The 20653-nt window shown below is 41.2% G+C and overlaps 1 protein-coding gene and 2 pseudogenes across 4 annotated transcripts in view; 2 read left to right on the plus strand and 1 right to left on the minus strand.

The window, feature by feature from the left end:
* The window catches only part of IL34 (interleukin 34), a 69926-nt gene that overhangs the window by 30967 nt on the left and 18306 nt on the right, over positions 1-20653 (plus strand). The gene's annotated exons all lie outside the window — the stretch shown is intronic.
* On the plus strand, positions 14147-19018 carry LOC122421757 (annotated as a pseudogene).
* LOC122421335 lies at positions 14948-16023 on the minus strand (annotated as a pseudogene).

The raw sequence follows: 20653 nt of genomic DNA on the forward strand, positions 1-20653 counted from the left end.
ATACTAATGTACATAGATATTTATAAGTGTGTTATATATAGCATATATTGGCTGTGAAATAGTGTCCGTATCTATGTCTATATAATGCTTCGTCACCTCTGCCAACACAATTTACAAAATAGAATACACGGTACTGTTCTGAGCCGTGCTGGTTTCACTGAATATATTATGCAGTTGTGTTGTGTGATAGCAGTTGTTTCCATTCTGTTATCACAGACACTGCTATATATGTGGCATTTTGCCAGTGCTTATTCTATATGCAGGATAAATTCCCAGAAATGAGGTTGCTAGGTGTCTGTATTTGTAGTTCCAAGAGATACTGCCAACTTGCCCTCCTTAAGCTGGTGCCAGTTTGCACCTCAACCAGCTTTGGATAAGAAGCAACTGTTTTCTCACGTCTTTGCCAGCTTGTTAAGTTGTCGTATTGCTGGATTTTTACCAATCTGATAGGTGAAAAGCAGTGACTCATTTGAGTCTTCATTAACCTAGAGTATGTTTATAGGCCATTTCTATTTCTTTTTCTGTGACTATTAATACTCTCTGCTTGTTTTAAAAATTGGATTGTTGCCTTTTTCTTTGTTTCTAGGAACTGATTATCTATTAGGGAAGGATGGCCTTTTGCCTTTGATAAAAGTCGTGTCCAACTTACTGTTTCTCTTTTATTGATGGTTTGTTGGTTCTGTTTACACATATTTTCATTTTTTGCAGTCAGATTTATCAGTCATTTCTTTTATGGCTTCTCAGTGTTGAATCATAGGTACAAAGGTCTTCCCTGCTTCAAGATAACATGTTCTTTATTTTCTTCTATGATTTTACATTCAAATTTTGATCCATTTGGAATTTCTTTTGATGTATGCTGTGAGGTATAAATCAACTTTTTTTTTTTCAGATGGCTATCTCTTTTCTGATGAATTGAGAGCTATTTTAATCATAAACTGTTTATCATAAGCTTATTTTCTCATATATATGTAAGTCTATTTCAGAACTTGCTACTCTATTCCATTGGTTTTTTGGCTATTCATGTTCATTCATGTTCACACTATTTTGCTTGCCATGGTTTATAATATTTAAAAATATCTTTCAGTATATTGAAAGGCTGCTCCCCTTATTTTTAGATCTCTTTCAGGCTGTTCTTACTCATTTTTCTATTTGAACTTTAAAATCTGTTATATAATTACACTCCCATGTGTTGGTGTTTTTAGTGGGTTTGCTTTAATAAAAACTGAAGTGTCGCGCACATACAGAAAGGGGAACCGATTGTAAGCATGCAACTTGATGAACTGTCACCCAGTAAAGCGAGCCAGGCTGGAGCAGCACCGGCGTGGAGAAGCCCCGCTCTGGCCGCCAAGCACAGAAGGTAGTCGTCATTCTCATTTCTTCTGTCGTGGATTGGTTTTGATGGATTTAAAAAAAAAACAACTTTATATAAATGGATTCTTCTGTATTTGGCTTCTTTTGCTCAATTTGTGAGTTTTTAAAATCTGTTCTCCTGCTGATGGACATTTAAGTTGTTTCCCAGTTTTTGGCTATCATGAATAACGCTGCCTTGAATATTGTAACATACTGCTTTTGGTGTCTATGCATGTATGTGTGTGTATATATATACAATTCTGTTGGGTATTTGCTTATGAGAACTTGTGCATGGGATGTGCATGTGTTCAACTTCAGAAAATACTGCCAAACAGTTTTCCAAATAGATATGTAACCATTTACCCTCCTTCCAGTAGTGTCTGAGAATTCCAGTTATTTCGAGTTCCTGCAACACTTGATTTTGTTGGTTGTTTGGATTTTACTTACTCTGGTGGTAATTTAGTGTGGATTTAATTTTCACTTCTGAGACAACAGTGAGGTTGCATGTGTGCTCAGTTGCTTAGTCATGTTAAGCACTTTAAAATATGCGTTTGTCGGCCATTTAAATATTTTGTTTCACAAAATATATTGGGATTGTTTTAAATGTATACGTTAACTTTAGAAAATGGACATATTGATGATGTTGATTGTTCTTATCCAGGAACATGGTGTAGCTTTCCATTTGTTTAAATCTTCTGTGTCCTTTAGTATTATTTACAGTTTTTTAGTATGTATCTTGCACGTTTTTTGATAGGTTTTTCCTAGATAGATATTTTTTATGGAGTCTTTTCTAACTGGCTATTGTTTGTAGTAGTTTCTTAGCTGATTCTTGTAGCCATTTTAGGCTTATAATTATTTCATCTATAATTAGAAATAATTTTACCTCCTTCCATCCAGTTCTTTTTTAGTTTTTTATTGAGATATAATTGACATATAACATTGTATTCATTTTAGGATACAAACATAATGATCTGCTATATGTATATCTATGAAGTGATTACCACAATAAGTTAGTTAACATCACCACAAGTGGTTATAATTTTTTCTATAACAAGAACTTTTAAAGATTTATTCTTTTAGCAACTTTCAGTTGCTTTTAGTACAGTATTGTTAAGTATAGTCACCATGCTGTCCATTGTATCCTTTCATCCAATTATTTTGTCTCTCATTTCTTTAGTGTATCTAGTTGCAGTGGCTAGTACCTCCTGTACAGTGATAGTACACACAGATGTATTATTTCTCTCTTTAGTTGGAGTGTGTCTGTTGTTTTCTTTCTTTTTTTTTTTTGTGAATCTGCTTCTTTTATTATTATATTTGCTAGTTTGTCATGTTTTTTGTGTGTGTGTGTAATAAAGTTTTATTAAAGTATAAAGGAGATAGAGAAAGCTTCTGACATAGGCATCAGAAGGGGGCAAAAGAGTACCTGTTGTTTTCTAGTTAAGCAGAATGCTGGCTTATAACTGAGATTTATATATTTTATCATGTTAAGGAATTATCCACTGAATCCTACTTAAGGATTTTTAATCAGGATAATGTGTTTTGGGGCAAGAGGAGAAGGGTATGACAGAAGATGAGATGGCTAGATGGCATCACCGACTCGATGGACATGAGTTCGAGTAAACTCTGGAAGTTGTTGATAGACAGGGAGGCCTGGTGTGCTGCGATTCATGGGGTCGCAAAGAGTCGGACACGACTGAGCAACTGAACTGAACTGAACTGAATGTGTTTTTTGTTAAATGCTTATTCAACATTTATGGATTTCCTGGGATCTATCATTACGTTAAGTTTCTGAGAGCTCCTTGGTGGGTTAGTAGTTAGGATTCTGGGCTTTAACAGCCATGGCACAGATTCAGTCCCTGGTCGGGATGGCCCTGGGCCACAGCAGTGAGAGTGTCGAGTCCTAACCGTTGGACTTCCAGGGAATTCCCTCCTTTTGGTCTTTTCGTGTGCATGCCACCCTACTGGAGGATCTTCTTTGAGTCAACAACTATTATGGACTCCTCTGGAGACGATCTCTGGACATGTACAGAGTCAGGAATATGGTACGTATGGGCGGAAGTGTCCTTTTCTAAGGGCTTCCCTGGTGCTCAGACAGTACAGAGTCCGCCTGCAAGGTAAGGCACCCTTTGTTTGATTCTCTTTTGGGAAGCCCAGCTCCAAACTCCTTCCTGGTGTAGTGGACAATAGAAGTTGGGGTTTGGTGAGTTCCCTAGTCCAGCGGTTAGGCCTCCATGCTTTCACTGCATGTGCACAGGTTTGATCCTGGCCAGGGACTAGGGTTGTGCAAGCTGCATAATGCCACCAAAAGAAAAAAGCAAAAAAGAAAACAGCAACTATGGTTTTGCGTCAAGTTGGGAAAAAATGCCTGATTCTGATCTTAGTCTTTTTCGGTTTAGCTCTGTAGTTGTTTGGTTAGCTTTCATCTCAAAATAAAACAAAACATTCCAAAACTCCCAAAACAAAATTAAACAACCTTAATCCTGTTCCACTCAGTTTTGTTTATTTAGTGCTTTAGAGGATGTCCCAATGGACCTTGGGACTCACTGCTCTAATGGTTTTCGAGAAGGGAAAAACGTTGAAGGAGCTCTGGATCTATAAACCTTTGGGTTCTCAGTCACTGGGGAATGCAGTGCCCAATCGAAAGAGGCGTCCACTTGGCAGTGCAGCCTGGTGGTTAAGATTTCCAGGCCAGTTTGTCTGGGCTCAGATCTTCCTCTGTGTACTACTGTGTAACCTCAGACGAGTTACATCACACCTCTGGTCCTCAGTTTCTGCAGACAAAAAATAAAGATAATAGTGGTTCTATCTCTAGCCTTGTTGTGTGGAATCAGTCAGTTCATGCCCAGCAAATTCCGCAGCCATAAATATGGGGGAGCCGGAATGGGTATTGGAGCATCCAGTGGGGATTGGACCAGGTGGTCTTTACATTCAGTGATCTTCCTGACTTTTGCTGACCCCAATCCTCATGCAGATATCTGCAGGTGTCCTTAGACAAGTGAAAAGTTCTCAGGGTCAGGGTCGTCTTCTTTTTTTTTTTTTTTTTAGGTATACTGTTTTATTAACATTTAAAACCAATGTTATGATTATTGAAACTATAATAGGCAGAGCTTTTAATAAATGATTGTTGAAATAAAATTACAATAGGCAGAGCTTTTAATGGAGCAATGTATTGAACACTGCAGATTTCATAGACAAAAGCCCTGGAATTGGAAGTAAAACCCATCATTGAACAGAAGGCCTTGGTTGCTGACAGAATCTCCTACTTGAGACAAGCCTGAGGGAGTCAGTGATGAAGTCCAGGATCGGTAAACGCGAGCAGATATCGCAGATTCCAACCCTTAGATGGTTTTCCCACGCAGGGTCAGGGTCTTCTAAGATGAAGCAAAATAATGAAATAAAAAGTCCCATTTTCTAAGTGTCTGGGCTACAGAAAGCAAAGGAATCAAAGATTCTTAAAGGTTGGCATTTCAGATAATCAATCTGTGAGTTACTGAAAAGTTGGGTTAAGGCGCTTGGTCCCTAACCAGGCTTTTCTGCAGCCTTTAATTCTGACGCTTGGTGCTCCCTGAGAAGTGGGTTGGTTCATTTTTGAATGGGGCATCCGCACAGTGGCTCTCCTGGGTAGTATTGCCTACAGTACCCAAATATTTGTGTTTGAGAGAGTGAAAGAGGCATTTTGCTGTGGGCAGAGGAAACAGATGCAGATAGTGGTTGATTGTAAAAGGGAGAGCCATTGGGAGGGAGAGACCCCTTGGGCAATGCCTGGCTTCTCTCATTAAGTGTGGATTCTGAGCAGCAGGGTCTGGCTCTCCTTCAGGTATTCTGTCTAATATGGTGAAACAGAAACCAGGTTGAAACCCTCATCCCCAATTTGCTGTTTCCGATGAGTTATTTGCAATTTTTAAAGCTGTAGTAAAATTACTTAAAAGGCACAGACTTTAAACATTATTTGATGGTGTATTAGTTTCCTGGGGCTCTGTAACAAAGTACCACAAATTTGGTGGCTTTAAGAGAAAAGAAGTGCGTTCTCTCATGAGTCTGGAAGCTGGAAACCCAGAATCAAGGTGTCCACGAGGCCATGATTTTCCTGACCTTTCACTGCCTCTTCCTGGCTCCTGGTGATTGCTTGCAGCCACCATGGCTTGTGGACCTATTTTTCTCATCTCTGATCATCACGTTGTCTTCTCCTTGGGTGTCTGTTTTCTCTTCTTATAAAGACATCAGTCCTTGGATGAGGGCCTTCTGTAACCTGATAGGGCCTCACTCTAATTTAACTAATTACAGACCCTATTTCCAAATAAGGTCACATTCTAAGATTCTGGTGGACATGAATTTTGGGGGGACAGTATTCCTCCCAGTTAAGATGGCTTTTGACAATTGTGTATACCCAGGTGACCACTGCCCCATTCAAGAACCAGGATATTTCCATCACTGTGAATTTGCTCATGCCCCTTTCTGTCCTGACTCTGTAGCTGCAGAGTCAGCTACATTATTGCATTCAAATAAATGGAATTATGGAGCATGTGCTCTTTGGTGTCTGTCGTCTTTTACTGGCAGTGTTTTTGAGAGTCATGCATGTTGTCGCGTGGATCACTAGTTTGTTCCTTTTTCTTGCTGAGCAGTCTTCCACTGTGTGATTATACCAGATTTGTGTATCCATTCTCCTGTTGATGAGCATTTGAATCGTTTTCAACTTTTGGGACTGCATATAATTCATGATATGAACATAGTAGCAATGCATATTCTTTTTTTGTTTTTGAGCACATGGGTCTTGGTTTTTCTAGGTTGATATTAGGGGTATAATTGCTGCTTCGTACAGCAGGTATATAGCTCATTTTATTAGTATTGCCAGACAGTCTTCCAGAATGATTGTAGGCCCCCAAGGGTAGTGTGTCAGAGCTCCAGTTGCTCCATATTCTCATGATCTTGGTTACTTTCTTGGCAGTATTTTCTTTGGTGCATAGAGAGGGTAGACCTCTGCTCACGTTTCTATCCATGAGCTGTAGAGCTCAAGGCCCTCCAGCTACTGATCTGCTGCTTTTTGGTTGTGTTGCTCCAAGGAAGTTTTTGGGCACAAAGGTCTGCTGGAATCCCTTTGTCAGCTGTCACTTTTTTCTAAGAATAGCAGAAGTTTGAGCCCTCCACACTCTGGTCTTTCACTCTTGAGTCTCCTTGCTCATTGGAGGTCAGAGTTTGAAGGTCGGAGGTTGGAGTCCTTCAGAAGGACATCAGCAGCTTTCAGGAGCTGTTCAGAATGTTCAGGGGTCCCACGTGACTAGTTCCACACTGGATTTCTTTCTTTCTTTCACAATTAAGTATTTTCCTCACAGATCTCTATTGATGGTGCTAAAGCAATAGCAATAAAGGGAATAATTCAGGAATAAAAGAAAAAGCTTCAGTTTTCCAAGACACGTCTTTGCTGCCTTTTATAATAGTGAATAATAATTATTATAGTAAATACTGAGCTCCTGCATACCATCCCATGTTCTAAGTTTTCTATATATGGAAACTTGGTAAATACTCCCATAACCCTTTGAGGTCAGAGTTTTGTCTCAAGGCCATTCTACAGATGAGGAGTCTGAGGGAAGACGAGAATGCTCACGTTGCCCAAGGCAAGATGGAGCCAGAATTTGAACACAAGGTTCTAGCTTCAGAGTCAGTATCTTACCTGCACATTTTTTTCCTTAGGGTCATTCACATTTTGGAAACCTAGACACATTTATTTAAAAGGGAGTCATTATATCACTAGCACAAATGGGAGATCCATATCATTTGCCATAATAGATGATAACTATAAAAACAGATACTCTGATAATGGTATTATTCTAACTTATTCCTGTTATTCCTCATCCACAACACCATTTTTTTAAAATGGTTTGTGCTTTTGAGTCAAATATAAGAAAATTTTGCCCAGTTCAAAGTCACAAATATTTTCTCCTAGAATTTATTTAGTTTTAGGTTTTACAATTACATCTATGATCCATTTCAAGTTACTGTATGCATAGTGTGAGGTAAGGGCTATGCTTATTTGATTTTTTTTTTAGGGTTTTGCTTAATTTTTTTTCAAAAATAAGGACTTCCGGGACTTCCTCGGTGGTCCAGTGGCTAAGACTCTGTGTTCCCAATGTTGGGGGCCTGAGGTCGGTCCCTGGGCAGGAAACCAGATCCCATATACCACAACTCAGAGTTAGTATGCTGCAATGAAGACTTGACACAGCCAAATAAATAGATATATACATTTTAAAATAAGAATTTCAGGTAGTTTCTACAGCATTGGTTGAAAAGACTCCCTTTTCATGTCTTCTCTGAGTCTGGCTTTTCTCAGGGGATGGGAGGATTAATTCTCACAGTTGCTACAAGGAGAAAAAGGTGTAATCATTTTGCTACACAGGATGTAAGCTCATTGGCACATGGGCAGGACTCAATAAACAGCCGTTGGTTCTCAGGTCATGCTAAGTGCCTTCCTGTTGTTTGGCATTTGGGTTGTTTCTAGTTTTCCTTCTTGAAGTGTAAACAGCAATGCAGTGGATATTCCAAGTGTACTGCTTTTTTTTTTTTCCTTTAAAATTACTTTAGAGTATATTTACAGATCTTAATCCATTCTACAGTTAGTGTCAGAAGCATATACCCTACCAGAAGCCAGAAGCTATGCATTGCTTTAGAATTAGCTCTGCTTCTAACCAGCGGGATCTCCTCGGGAGGGTTAAGAACTGAAATCATCACTTTCTCTGGCACCCCCCCACCAACACCTCACCGCAACCCCCAGCAGTTGGTGGTTTTTCATCTTCCTTTAGCTGAACACACTTTTCAATGATACTGTTTTCTACTCATTTATTTAGCTGTTTGCCTTCCCCACTGGCCTGCACCCGTCTTACTGGAATCACACTTACCAGCTGCCAGCACAGTGCCAGCAAGTACTAGGTCCTTGGTGGATGTTGACTGTGAGAGCAGCATGCAGTGCAGCGTGACCCAGCGGCTGGGTCTGCGGATGTCTCTCCGTTTTCTGATAGCAGTGTTCTTTTAGCACTAGTGCTTTGGTTCCAAGGCTTTGCGTCATTTAGAAAGCTTTCTCTAAGTGTGGGTTGTGTGCCATTAGTTAATGCTGGGATGGTGTAACAGGGTCCTTGTATCCTACATTAAATAATATTGAATTTCAGAGTGAGGACATTTCTTTTCAGTTCTTTTTCAACTCTTCTTCTCTAGGACAGGATTTCTTAGTCTCAGAGCCATTGACGTATGGGGGCTGAAAAATTCTTTGTTGCAGGGCGGCTGCCTTGTACACGGTAGAATGTTTACAGCATCCTGGCCTCCACCCATTACTAGGTGCCGATAGCGCCCCCACTCCCACTTGTGACAACCAGAGTTATCTCTGCTGCTGCTGCTAAGTCACGTCAGTCGTGTCCGACTCTGTGCGACGCCATAGACGGCAGCCCACCAGGCTCCCGTCACTGAGATTCTCCAGGCAAGAATACGAGACATTGCCAAATGTCACCTCCAGGTTGAGAAGGACTGCTCTGGGAGAAAGACTCATGCTGGTGCTATTGTATTTCAAACACCTCTATAAGCCTTGCGAGGGAACTCCCTGGAGGTCCAGTGGTTAGGACTCTGATTTCACTGCTTAGAGCCCAGGTTCAGTACCTGGGGTTGGGAAACTGAGATCTCACAAGCCTCACGGCCAAAAACAAACAACAGAAATCCTTGCTAATACTCCCTTTCCAAAAAAGAGAGCACGTCCCTAGCTCTGCAGGCAATGCTTTCTCACTTGAACTTACGTTATTTTACTTTTCCCTGATGTTAGCTTCTCATTTTGGCGAGTGAGAACTGTTTTTCTCTCAATGTTAAGTGTTGTGGAGTTTTCTTTACAAATGAATTTAAGTAAAAAGTTGAATGAATATAGAGAAACATATCTCAAATATGTAGCTGTGACCCAAATAGTGCTGTGCTAGATACCTGCTTCTAAGGACACGCTGAGTCATGCATCTTCCTGTTTCAGGGCTCCTGTCGGCAGGCAGGTTTTCATATTTTGCTTTGCCTAAGACAGTCTCCAGCTTGGGAGATGCCCTAGGGATCTGGTGTAGTGCCAAGCTTCCCAGATGTGCTGACACGGATTGTATACATGCAGCACCTGTCAGAAGTGTGCCGCCTGCTCCAAGCATTTGGTCTGTGGACCCAGGAGTGAGTCTCAGTTGATAAAATCATTCAGGTGGCTTTGGATCACAAGGGTAAAGGCCGTGCATGTCTGGTCGCCAGCCAGTCCTTTTCTGAGAAGCCGGTATTGGAAAACAAACCACAGAAGGCTGGAGACTTTCTGATTTCATAGAGAGGTCAGATGTGGGAAGAAAGCACCATATGTCATATTGTGGCATATCATATGTCATATCAGACATCTTGGCAAAGCTGCCAATCTGCTACTGACTCTGCTTGCCTCATGGGAAAAGGCTTGATCAGATGGCAGTGTGAGTGAGAATATCACACGTAGCAACCCTTTCAAGGGTTATGAATTAATGAACCCATTAATTCATATTGAGTCTAGACATTAGGCATCAGTAGCTACCAACACCAGGGAAGAGTGGACCTGGCACCGCCTGTAGTTGTGACGAAGGATTTAAACTTGAGTCTGATCCAATCCCCAGTGTGCAAAAAGCACAGGACAGAGGAGCGTGTTGAATTGCACCATGAATGCACAACCAGCAAAGCTAGACTGGGGACACTCTTGGACATGCGTCCTGGGTTCTTTTTTTTTTTAATTTGTTTTTATTTATTTGGCTGTGCCGGGGCTTCATTGCTGCATGTGGAATCGAGTTCCCTGACCAGGAATTGAACCCAGGTACCCTGCCGTAGCAGCTTGGTGTCTTACCCAGTGGACCATCAGGGAGGTTCCTATCCTGGGTTCTTTAACAGATGAATTGTAAAGGGAAGAATGGGATGGAGGAGAAATCCTGTGGACTAAAAGAGGATTAAAAGATACATGAATTTTAAAAAATGGGCAAAGTTAAAACCTTTACTGTCTAGGGAAGCACACTTGGTTGATAAAACAGAAAGAAACCCAACAAATGTTTCTGTAATAATCAGGATGGTGGTTACTTTTTGGTAAGTGAGATGGGACTCATGGAGAGCCTTCTGGAGTGGCCTACTAGGTTCTGTTCCTTGATTTCATGGTAGATATAAGATTTGATTATCTTATAATAATTCATTAAACTATATATTTGTTTTCTGTTACTTCTATATTTTATTTTAAAATAGCTTTTAAAAAGCAAGATGCAAGAGGGGGCATATGAATACCTATGGCTGCTTCATGTTGAGGTATGGCAGAAACCAACACAATATCAAAAAGCAATTATCCTTCAATTAAAAATAAATAAATTTTAAAAAATGCAAAGTGCAAAGGAATATGGGTAAAATGCCACCTTTGGGGGCAAAGAGAGGAAATATGAAAAATATGCTTGTTTTTTAAAAATGTAACCAATGTAAGGATAACCAAAAACTAATGAAATTGTTTTATCAGGGAGGGAGAAATAAGGGGGGAGAAAGATAGAGCTTTCTGAATATGACTTTTATCATTTAGTTTTTACTTGGAAATGATATGTTTTATATAATTAAAACACAAAATTTTAAAAATCTTTAAAAATAAGAAACAGAAATGCTTGATTTTTTGACTGTACATTCCCATTATTTTGAGAATATAATCTAAGAAAGAACCATGAAAAAATCTTAAACTGCACAGACTTGTTTTATTGTTAAAACATCAGTGTTACTGTGTTGAAACAGTAGTAATAATATGTGAAAGGACAAAGAAAATAATTATCTTAAATGTGATTAAGAAACAAGATTTTCAGCACAAAAGAGATGCAAAAAATAATCTAAAGAATTTAAAAGGTTTATGATTCTAGTGATTTATCTACAAAATAATGAATATTTTTGTTTCTAAAAAATATGAATTTCCTAGGTCTATCCACCTGAAAAGGCCTGTAAACATTGAAACCCAGGAGTAAGGAGCACTGTAGTGTTCAGATTGTGGTTTCTAAGTACCATTCCCACTAAAATAATTCCATGGAAAAGTAGCTGATTTCTATCTAGTCTGAGGCAGAAAATGTACACAGTAAGCCAGGAAACCCCCATCATGGCTGAAAGCAAGGAAGCTCCTGAAGACTCCTGGAGTCATGTGGATAGGACAGGACCCACTGCAAGGAGCTCCCACTCGCCAAATGATGAAATAATTTGAATGTTAAAAAGAATAACAACCACCCACTTTGGAAAATAGGTTGGCAATGTCTTATTGTTTAAATGTTAGGCTATCACCCAGCCACTCACTCCTAGGTATTTACCTAAGAAAAATAAAAACATATATCCACAGAAAGACCTGTATGCAAATGTACAATACAGCCTTATTTATACTTGCAAACACCTGGAACGATGGAAAACTACTCAGTAATAAAAGGAAAAGGCTACTGATAGACTTAGCAACACGGAAGGATCCCTGACCTGTTAGCTGAGTGAAAGAAGGCAGGACAGAAATAGCAACATACTATATGATTCCATTTATATAATAATCTGGAAAAAATAAAACTTCAGGAACAGACATTAAATGATTGCCAGATGTGTAGGGTGGGGAAGAGGATTGACTGCTAAAGGATACAGGGGACTTTTTTTGGGTGGTAGAAATGTTCTATAAATTGAATAATGTATTGGTGTGAGTAATTGTTGAAATTCATCAAAGAGGGTGAACTTTAGTGTTTATCAGTTATATCTCAGTGAACCTGACTTTGTTCAAGAGGTGGCAAGAATACACAGAAGATCTTCACGATCCAGATAATCATGATGGTGTGATCGCTCACCTAGAGCCAGACATCCTGGAATGCAAAATCAAGTGGGCCATAGGAAGCATCACTACAAACAAACCTAGTGGAGGTGATGGAATTCCAGCTGAGCTATTTCAAATCCTAAAAGATGATGCTGTGAAAGTGCTGCACTCAATATGCCAGCAAATCTGGAAAACTCAGTAGTGGCCACAGGACTAGAAAAGGTCAGTTTTCATTCCAATCCCAAAGAAAGGCAATGCCAAAGAATGCTCAAACTACCGTGCAATTGCTCTCATCTCACACACTAGCAAAATAATCCCCAAAATTCTCTAAGCCAGGCTTCAACAGTACATGAACCTTGAACTTTTAGATGTTCAAACTGGATTTAGAAAAGGCAGAGGAACCAGAGATCAAATTGCCAACATCCGTTGGATCATCAAAAAACAAGAGAGTTCCAGAAAAACATCTACTTCTGCTTTATTGACTATGCCAAAGCCTTTACTGTGTAGATCACAACAAACTGTGTAAACTTCTTCAAGAGATGGAGCTACCAGACCACCTTACCTGCCTCCAGAGAAATCTGTATGCAGGTCAAGAAACAACAGTTAGAACTGGATGTGGAACAACAGACTGGTTCCAAATCGGGAAAGGAGTACGTCAAGGCTATATATTGTCACTCTGCTTATTTAACTTATATGCAGAGTACATCATGAGAAATGCTGGGCTGGATGAAGCACAAGCTGGAATCAAGATTGCTGGGAGAAATATCAACAACTTCAGAAATGCAGATGACACCACCCTTATGGCAGAAAGTGAAGAGGAACTAAAGGGCCTCTTAATGAAAGTGAAAGAAGAGAGTGAAAAAACTGGCTTAAAACTCAACATTCAGAAAACAGATCATGGCATCCGGTCCCATCACTTCATGGCAAATAGATGGGGAAACAATGGAAACAGTGAGGGTCTTTATTATTTTGGGCTCCAAAATCACTGCAGATGGTGACTTTAGCCATGAAATTAAAAGATGCTTGCTCCTTGGAAGAAAAGCTATCACCAACCCAGACAGCATACTAAAAAGCAGAGACATTACTTTGCCAACAAAGGTCCATCTAGTCAAAGCTATGGTTTTTCCAGTAGTCATATATGGATGTAAGAGCTGGACTATAAAGAAAGCTGAGCGCCAAAGACATTTGAACTGTGGTGTTGGAGAAGACTCTTGAGAGTCCCTTGGACTATGGGGAGATCCAACCAGTCACTCCTAAAGGAAATTAGTCCTGAATATTCATTGGAAGGAATGATGCTGAAGCTGAAACTCCAGTACTATGGCCACCTGATGTGAAGAACTGACTCATTGGAAAAGACCCTGAGGCTGGGAAAGATTGAAGGTGGCAGGAGAAGGGGAGGACAGAGGATGAGGTGGTTGGATGGCATCACCGACTTGATGGACATGAGTTTGAGTGAACTCCGGGAGTTGGTGATGCACAGGGAAGCCTGGCCTGCTGCACTCCATGGGGTTGCAAAGAATTGGACACGACTGAGTGACTGAACTGACTGACTGAACCTGACTTTAATGGATTGAAATACAAAAATTTTAAAAATTAATGAACTCAAGGTGATAACTGAAAAATCATCATTAATTACCTTTGGAAGCTGTTAGGCAACAACTCACTCTGAAAGCTGGTAAGGAAAGAAAACGAATCATACTTTTTTTAAAGTGTTATAAATTTGTCAAAATATATATTTTTTTAAAGTGGAGTAAGACAAGGCTGAATTTCAGCTAATGTTATGCCACAATCACAGGTCACATAAAAACAACAACAGCAACAGCCAAAACCCCAATTGTCCTAGCAATTTCAAAGGATTAGCTTCAATGTTAGAGTTCAGAGGTAACACAGAAAAGTAAAAAGTTTGCTTGCCTCTACATGTCATTTTATTTTTTATTTTTTTTTAATTTCAGTTCTATCAGTTTATTGCTACCAACCCATCTCCCTCCACCCTCGTGTGCACATGCTCAGTCATGTAATCCCATGGACTGCAGCCCGCCAGGCTCCTCTGTCCATGGACTTTTCCAGGCAAGAATACTGGAGTGGGTTGCCATTTCCTTCTCCATACATTTCATTTTAAAGGGAAAGGAGATGTTGCGGGTAGACAGGGAGAAGGGTTTAACATCTAAGGAAAGCAAGATAAGAGGGATTCTACTGTGTGGGAGGAAGGGGATGCCAGCAAAACCCTTACCTAGGGCTGCTCAAAGGCTGAGAATATAAGGGTCAGAGTGAAAGGCTACAGGGAGTGGTACCAGGAGAAAAGAAAAAGTCAGCTTAGAAGAATTAAAAAGAAAACAAAGAGACTTCCCTGGTTGAGAATCTACCTGCCAGTGCAGGGGACCCAGGTTCTTTCTCTGGTCTGGGAAGATTCCACGTGCTACCACAGAGCAGCTAAGCCCCTGACCCACAGCTCCTGAGCCTGTGCTCTGGAGCCCAGAAGCCACCACTGTTGAAGTCTGCTCTCCAGAGCCCGTGCTCCACAAGCGAAGCTGCCGCAATGAGAAGCCCACACCCCACAATGAAGAGGAGCCCCTGCTCTCCACAACTGGAGAAAACCCACATTGCAGCGAAGACCCGGGGCAGCCAAAATACGTAAACAACAACAGAAAAAAGCTTTTTTAAAAAAGAAAGAAAACATGGTTGGTCACAAACTCCTCTGTTTACTGAGACATGAAGCGGTGGAAACATGTCCGCAAGGGGGCCCATGCGGAGCAAGTTCTCCTATGTGACAGCAGCGTGAGGATCTGCAGTCTGCAGTTATCCCATCTCCAGCTTTTCAAAGGCTGAGTACCCAGCTCAGCCCGCATACCGCTCCCGTTTGTACTGGGCCATGCCACAGAGAATTGCATGCCTCTGTGGAAGCTTGAGACAGCTCACTCTCTAGCCCGTAACCATAGCCCTCTCCACCTGTGCGGCGCACAGCCCTGCTGCAGGACGCAGGGGGCTCCTGTCCCCTCCATCTCAGGAGGAAGTGGTGGGCAGTGGCCGCAGTAGCGCCTGAGTGTGGCAACAGGTGTCTGTCTGTCGGGATCAACAGAAGTGGAGCTGAGGCGGCGGGTCACAGCTATGTTCTGGACTTGAGGCAGATGGGACATGGTCTGCTCTGTGTAGTCGTGTGGAGACGCTGCCGCCGCCACTGCTGCCTCATGAAAGTGAACTCAGGGACGCTTGCAGTAGTCAGGTGCTCCAGAGGATAGCATCGTTGTAATAAATGGATTCCGCGTAGCCCATGGTGTAAGCTGCGCACACCACTCCATATTGTTCATTATAATTGCGTGGTAAAGTCCGCCACGCGACCTGTACGGCCTGTTGGGCACTCTTTTGACCGGTGCCCCTCTTTCCCACACTGACAGCAGCCACTCTGGTCTCCCATCCCAGGGGCAGTCCATAGCAGCTGGTGGACAATTGCACATGAATTCTTTTGCCTGGAAACTATCAAGGCCCCTGTCAGCCTCCACTGCATCCTCTGCCCACTCCATGTGTACAAAGGCATAATCTTTCACAATGTCGTCATATTTGATGCCTGGACCATACTCCTCAAACTTGGCTTGAAGCTATTGGTTGGTACAAATAGGACTGATGTTGCCTACATGCAACTTGGTTGACGCTTTGCTCTTGTCCTGGCTGGTTTTCACCTTGCTGTTCACCCACAGGCAGCCAGCAGTGGGACCGGTTGTGTGTGGCGTCCTCAGCTGCTGTCTGTACTCTGTATGCGCAAAGCCATAGTTCTTAATACTGTCACATTCCAGCACCTTTCAGCACTGCTCGAAGAGTGAGCGGATCTCCTGCTCTGTGGCCTCCTAGGACAAGTTTCCAATGAACAGTTTCATCATCCTGACAAGAATCTCCTGGTGGCAATGGCGGTGGCTCCCGCATCAGAGAGAACCCTGCATAATGGTGATCGTCACTCATGCCTTGGTGCCCTGGGGTCAAGAGTCAAGCTTCTATCCTGCTTTTTCTACCCAGGCCACATCTTAAGAAAATAGATGAGGAAGGAATGTTCTACTTTATAAAAGAATCACAGCAGTATATGTAGAAGAGAAGATAGAAAGTCACCACCTAAGAAAACAGTGGATCAAGGCTGTCATCCTGAGTATGTGATGAAAGGTAAAACGATGATGGAAAACTTTATAATGGATGGATCATGGAGAAAGAACATGACATTCGCTCTTTAAAGTGGGACAAACAAAGCTTCTGTGTCTCCTGATATAATGCAACACCTCCTATGAAAATAATGCCTGAGCCCAGTGAAGCTTCCTGATCTAAATATTATAATTACAGAGATAAATATGTTAAATGACATTGCAGGGGTGCAATTATCCAAATCCAGAATGTGGGAAGTCTACAGGACAAGTGACTCAGTTTCTTCAATAAAAACAGAAAGGGAAAAATAAATTATTATAGATTAAAATGTCTTAAAATTGTTCAAAATGTACCATAAAGCTACAGAAATCAAGACAGAGTGATTTTGGCATAACGATATAAAAATAGGGAATTCTCTGGCTCTCCAAGGGTTAGGACTTGACTCTTTCACTGCCGGAGTCAGGTTCAGTCCTAGGTCAGAGAACTAAGATACCACAAGCTGTGTGGCGTGACCATGAAAAAAGATATACATAATAGATCAGTGGAATAGAATTGAGAGTCCAGAAATAAATCCATATCTACCCATGTATTTATGGTCAACTGAAATATAGTAAGGGTGCTAAGACTATTCAGTGGGGAAAGAATATCTTTTAAAAACTAGTGCAGGGACTGCTGGATAGTAATATGCAAAAGAGTGAAGTTGGGCTCTTTCCTCACACCATATACAAAAATCAGTTCCAAATGGATCAAAGACCTAAATGCAAGAGCTATAATTATAAAAGTCTTAGAATAAAGCATGTATATCTTTGTGCCCTTGGGTTAGACACTTTTTCTTAGATATGACACCAAAAGCACAAGCAACCAAGAAAAAAAAAAAGGTAAATTGGGCTTCCTCAAATTTAAAAAGTTTTGTGCCTCAGGGGACATTATCAGGAAAGTGATATTAACAAGTGTTTGTGAGGATACAGAGAAATCAAAACCATCATACATTGATGGTGGGACTATAAAATGGTATAGCTGTTTTGGAAAGCTGACTGACATTTCCTCAAAATTTAACCGTGAGTAGCCATATGACCCAGCAACTACATTCCTACAAATAAACCCAGGAGAACGGAAAACATACACCAACACAAAGACTTATACACAAGTGTTCATAGCAGTATAACTCAGAGAAGTAAAAAAAAAGAAAACAACCCAGATGCCTATCAGCTGGTGAGTGGATAAAGAAGATGTGGTATATCAGTACCTTTGGAATATTATATGACAATAAAAAGAAATGAAGATACTAGTCCCGGTGGTAAGATGGTGACCACTACTGAGCGCGATGTGGTGAGAGCAGCGAAGGAGCCAGAACTGCTCAACCACGAAGAAACTGAGAGGGCGGCAGAGTCTTTCAAGAAGCAAGGAGGTGCATACTATGTCAAGAAAGAGTACAGTGATGCTTATAGCTATTATATGTAGATATGTTTCCTTAAAAATGCTATTATGGGGGTTGGGCAGTCATCTAGATGATGATCAAAGGGTTCCAGAAAGCTCTTGCAGACGCACAGCAGTGAGTGAGGGTGTATGACAGTCCCACCCAGGGACTTCTATGAGAGGGCAGTTACCACCTGTCTCTAGGGAATGCCTTGGCGGCACCTTGCCGTTGCTGGCGAGCACTAGAACTTTCCGAACATGCTCAGGCACAATGGAAGTTCAGGAATGCTAATACAGGCACAGAAGATGAGAAAACAGCAGGAACAGACTTTGAGAATCGGGATTTTTGGAAGTTTGTTTCCTGTACGGACTGTGCCCTAGAATTTGCCCCTGCCTGCCACTGCTTCAGAATCATCAAAGAATATTTAGCAGTCTGAGTGGTTATCCAGAAGCCCAGTATGTGACCAGTAACATTTTGCAAATGGATCTCACCTTTGCAGCTGCTCTGTATTATGAAGGTTGCACTGAGGAAGTGGTTTGGTTTTTTGTACAGCCTCTCAGGATGGCTCATGACCATGAGGACACCTGCATTGTTTGTAGAAATGCCAAAGAGCACACAAAAAAGATAATGGGAATACAACATTTAAAGAAGGAGACTACAAGCTAGCATATGAACTGTGCAGAGAAACTCTGGGGACAGACCCACAAATACAAGAACCTAACATACAAGTGTTCAAAGCATACAAATGTCCAAAACAGACAAATAGTTCATACAGCTCAAAAAACCCAATCAAAAAATGGGCAAAAGACCTAAATAGACATTTCTCCAAATAAGACATACAGATGGACAGTAGACATATGTAAAGATGCTTAACATCACTAATTATTAGAGAAATGTAGATCAAAACTGCAATGAGGTATTACTTGATACCAGTCAGAATAGTCATCATTAAAAAGTCTATGAATAACAGACCTACAGAGTTGGTGAGAATGTAAATTGGTGTACCTGCTAGAAAAACTGTGTAGAGATTCCTCAAAAAACTAAAAATGGGACTTCCTTGGTCGTGCACTGGTGAAGAATCCACCTGCCAATGCAGGGGACACAGGTTTGACCTGGCCTGGGAAGATCCCACATGGTGCAGAGCTGCTAGCCCCACACACCACAGTTATGAGTCTGAGTGCAGTCTGTGAGCTACGGCTGCTGAGCCCTTGAGCCCAGAACCCATGTTCCACAACAGGAGACGCCTCTGTGCATTGCAGCTGGAGAGTAGCCCCCGCTCGCCACAGCTAGAGAAGGCCTGCTTGCAGCAATGAAGACCCAGCACAGCCATAAAGAAAGAAATAGAATTTTTAAGAAGGAAAAAAAAAATAAAAATAGAACTGTCATATGATCTAGCAACCCCACTCCTGGGCATATACCCAGAGAAAACTCTAATTCAAAAAGATACATGCACCCCCATGTTCATAGCAGCACTGTCTACAATAGCCAAAACATGAAAGCAACGTAAATGTCCATTGACAGATGAATTGATAAAGAAGATATATATTTATATCACATATAGACTGAAGATTGCAGGTAGGGGAGGAAGACATAGAGTGAATAGGGAGATTGCTTGTGAATTTTTATCTTATATATACATATGTATACAATGGAATTATATGTAAAATGACCTATAATGGAATACTACTCAACCATTAAAGTGAAATAATGCTATCTTCAGCAACTGGATGGACCTAAAGATTATCATACTAAGTGAAATAAATCAGAAAGAGAAAGACAAATACCATATGATATCACATATATGTGGAATCTAAAATATGAATGAACTTATTTACAAAACAGAAACAGACTCACAAACATAGAAAACAAGCATGGTTATCTAAAGAAGGTGGGGGGTGGGTATAAATTCGGAGTTTGGGAGTTCAAGGCATTCTTTGGGGGTCCTGGGAGCTTTGAAACTTCTGGTCCAGGGATTTTTTTTTTCTTTTCAGTTTGACTAATGAAACTGTTTGGGGCCCAGAAAATGTAGGCTTTCCCAGTTTCACCTTGAATGTGGATGCAGGTCACCTCCTTCCTTCATCATGTCTCCATGTACTTGGCATAGTTTTGTTTTCTTAGTTGGATACCCTGTGCCTGTGTGAGAAGGGTGACAGAAAGGGAGCCAGACTAAACACTGCAGGTAGGGGAGGGAAAAGGGAAGCCACTCACTTTCAAAGAGTCGGGTCCGACTCTTTGTGACCCCATGGACTGCAGCCTACCAGGCTCCTCTGTCCATGGGATTTCCCAGGCAAGAATACTGGAGTGGGTTGCTGTTTCCTTCTCCAAGGGATATTCCTGACCCAGGGATCAAACCCAGGTCTCCTGCATTGTAGGCAGATGCTTTACCGTCTGAGGAGGGAGGCAGAGAGTAAACAGGGAAACTGCGTGTGAATTTTCATTTTACTGTTTAAATTTATTAAAAATTTAAGGGAATAAAATGTTTTACCCTTATTTAAAAAAAATGATTTGAAGTACTGTCTTAGCCTACTCAGACTGCCATAATAAAATACCATAGACTGGGTGGCTTAAATAACAGAAATTTATTTTCTCACAGTTTTGGGGGTTGAAGTCCAAGATTAGAGTACCAGCTTGGTTGGTTTCTGGTGAGGACTCTCCTCTTGGGTTGCAGACAGCCACCTTCTGGATGTGTGCTCATGTGACTGCCTCTTTAAGGGATCACGGAGAGGGAGAGCCCGCGGCAAGCTCTCTGGTCAGTCACTTCTTTTAAGGGCACTAATCCTATCATGAGGGCCCCACCTTCATGATCTCATCCAGTGTTGATTACCTCACTAAGATGCATTTCCAAATACCATCACAATGGGGGTTAGAGTATCAACATAGGAATTTGCGGGGGAGGGGAACACAAACATTCAGTTTACAAGATGAATGAACCCTGAAAATATGCTAAGTGAAAGAAGCCAGTC

This window comes from Cervus canadensis, chromosome 18 (assembly GCF_019320065.1).
Source record: "Cervus canadensis isolate Bull #8, Minnesota chromosome 18, ASM1932006v1, whole genome shotgun sequence".
NCBI classification, from domain to species: Eukaryota; Metazoa; Chordata; class Mammalia; order Artiodactyla; family Cervidae; genus Cervus; species Cervus canadensis.